The sequence below is a fragment of the Myotis brandtii genome, unplaced genomic scaffold (genome assembly GCF_000412655.1).
Source record: "Myotis brandtii unplaced genomic scaffold, ASM41265v1 scaffold616, whole genome shotgun sequence".
Classification (NCBI taxonomy): domain Eukaryota; kingdom Metazoa; phylum Chordata; class Mammalia; order Chiroptera; family Vespertilionidae; genus Myotis; species Myotis brandtii.
In genome coordinates this window covers 336309-339575 of record NW_005370346.1, presented here as the reverse complement: position 1 = coordinate 339575, position 3267 = coordinate 336309, and the positions used below count along the sequence as shown (strand labels likewise).

General features: G+C 41.6%; 1 protein-coding gene across 3 annotated transcripts in view; it reads right to left on the bottom strand.

The window, feature by feature from the left end:
- The window catches only part of ZNF569 (zinc finger protein 569), a 99314-nt gene that overhangs the window by 48881 nt on the left and 47166 nt on the right, over window positions 1-3267 (bottom strand). The window lies entirely within an intron of this gene.

Below are 3267 nucleotides of genomic sequence, written 5' to 3'. Positions count from 1 at the left end.
GATCATTTACAAGCAATGGGAAAGATTTTAAAGGAAGGAAAATGGGTGCCACATCAACTGAACAAAAGACCAATGGAAAACCGAAAAGTCATCAGGAAAATGTTGCTTCAAAGGCACGAAAGAAAGTCTTTTTTGCATCGAATTGTGACTGGCGATGAAAGGTGGACTTATTTTGAGAATCCCAAATGCACAAAATCATGGGTTGATCCAGGTCAACCATCAATCGCTTTGGAAAGAAGACAATGCTCTGCGTTTGGTGGGATCAGGAAGGTGTGGTGTATTATGAGCTTCTAAAACCAGGTGAAACCATTAATACTGATCGCTACCGACAACAAATAATCAATTTGAACCACGCTTTGATCATGAAATGACCAGAATGTGCCAGAAGACACGGCAAAGTAATTTTGCTTCATGATGACACACCATCACACACTTCAAACTCAGTTAAAGATACGTTAAAAGATCTTGCCTGGGAAGTATTAACCCACCCGCTGTATTCACCAGACCTTGCTCCTTTAAATTACCACTAGTTCTGATCGATGGCACATGCACTTTCTGAGCAGCACTTCAAAACATACGAAGAAGTGGAGAATTGGGTCTCTCAATGGTTTGCCTCAAAACAAGGAATGTTCTATTGGGACGGTATCCACAAATTACCTGAAAGATGGGGAAATGTGTAGCTAGCGATGGACATTACTTTCAATAAAGCACTTTTGATGTTTCTGGTAGGAGGGGTGGAGGCATGAAAGGGCTGGCCGGGCACCCACAGACAGCAACTGAAGCCCCAGAGAGATATCTCAACTGTTGGGGGAGGGGTGCCACTGAGAACTCTGGGATCTAATGCCGAAGCTGAGCTCCCCAGCAGAGAGCACCAAACTGAGGAGGGTATCCCCATAACATTTAGCTGTGAAAAGCAGTGGGGTGCTGTCTGCCAGGGAGTGGCAGCTGAAAGTTCAGGCACCCTCTTAAAGGGCCATGCACAAAAATTCCCTGTGGAGCCACCCACCTTGTGTTCTGGCAGAGAGAGGGTGAAGTGGACTGGAGCTGTGAGAGCAGAACCAAGGACTGGGGATTTGGGGGGATAGAGCTCAGAAGGCAGACACCCCAATTTTCCTGGGCTGAGTCATTCCCTCACACAGTGGAGGACATCTTTCCCACATAGACATCTGCCTTGCCTGGGGGGAGGACAGTTGGCACACCGTGTTGGAAAACACCTTGCCCTGAGGCCACTTAAGAGATTAAAAGTAACAATTAGCTTCCAGGCAGAAGCAACTGCCCCACCCTGTTGAAAAAAACTCTCGCCACATTGAGGACAATTGCCTGGGGGCAATTCAAGTCAGAATCGTATTAGTCTGTAGACAGAGGTGGTCTCCGGAGGCTTTGAGTCTTTGCCTGATTCAATTAGTCAGAAACAGCCTTTAACACTGTCCTGCACTAGAGATTGAGAGGTATTGAGGATCTACCTAAAATGTAGTCACAAACCCAGACAACCAAAAGGAGGAAACAAAAAAAAACCCCAAATGAAAGAACTAGAGAAGTCTCCAGAAGAAGAGATAAATGAAGCAGAGATAAGAAATTTATCTAAAACAGAGTTCAGAATAATGATGTTAAAAATACTCAACAGTATGAAAAAAGATATAGTAACTATGAAAAAAGAACAGTCTGAGATAAAGAATGACATAACACAAATAAAGAATACATTGGAAGGAATACACAGCAGATTAGGGGAAGCTGAGGATCGAATCAATGAATTAGAAGACAGAGTTGAGCCCTAGCCGGCTTGGCTCAGTGGATAGGGCGTCGGCCTGTAGACTGAAGGGTCCCAGGTTCGGTTCCAGCCAAGGGCGCATGCCTGGGTTGCGGGCTCGATCCCCAGTGTGGGACATGCAGGAGGCAGCCAATCAATGATTCTCTCTCATCACTGATGTTTCTATCTCTCTCTCTCCTTCTCCCTTCCTCTCTGAAATCAATAAAGAAATATTAAAAAAAAGAAGACAGAGTTGAAAATACCACTTAATTATAGAACCAAAAAGAAAAAAAAAAACAATTAAAAAACAGGAGGACAGCTTAAGGGAGTTGTGGGACAATGTGAAATGTAACAATATTACAATAGTAGGTGTGCCAGAAGAGGCTGAAAGGGAGAAAGGAATAGAGAAGGTGTTTGAAGAAATAATGGTAGAAAACATCCTTAACCTGGTAAAGGTAAAAGTCACACAAGTTCAGGAGGCACAGAAAACCCTAAACAAGAAGAACCGAAATAGACCCATGCCCAGATACATCATAATTAAAATGCCAAAAATTAAAGACAAAGAGAGAATCTTAAAGGCAGCAAGAGAAAAGAAAACTGTTATCCAGAAAGGAGTTCCCATAAGGCTGACACCTCATTTCTCATCAGAAAATCTACAGGCAAGAAGGGAATGGCATGAAGTACTCAAGGTAATGGAAAGCAAGGATCTGAGATCAAGAATACTATATCCAGCAAGGGTATCATTCAAAATAGATGGTCAAAAAAAGAGCTTCCCAGACCAAAAAAAAAGGCTAAAGGACTTCATCATCACCAAGCCAGCATTGAAAGAAATACTAAAGGGCTTGCTGTAAGGATTGCTGAGAAGAAGAAACAAAGAGAGAAACCTAGCCATACAGAATTAAAATGGCTACAAATAAGTACCTCTCAATAATAACCCTAAATGTAAATGGAATAAATGCTCCAATCAAAAGGTGTAGGGTAGCTGAATGGATACAAGAATGTGACCCAACTATATGTTGTCTACAAGAGACCCACCTCAAAGCAAAAGACACACACAGGATAAAAGTGAAGGGATGAAAAAGATTTTTCTGTGCAAATGGAAAAGAAAAAAAAGCTCGAGTAGCAATACTCATAGCTGACAAAATAGATTTTAAAAACTTCATGCTAAGCAAAATACCCCAGTCGGAGAAAGATAAATATCATATGCTCCAATCAAAAGGTGTAGGGTAGCTGAATGGATACAAGAATGTGACCCAACTATATGTTGTCTACAAGAGACCCACCTCAAAGCAAAAGACACACACAGGATAAAAGTGAAGGGATGAAAAAGATTTTTCTGTGCAAATGGAAAAGAAAAAAAAGCTCGAGTAGCAATACTCATAGCTGACAAAATAGATTTTAAAAACTTCATGCTAAGCAAAATACCCCAGTCGGAGAAAGATAAATATCATATGATCGCACTCATTTGTGGAATATAATGAATAACATAAACTGATGAACAAAAATAGAGCCAGAGGGGG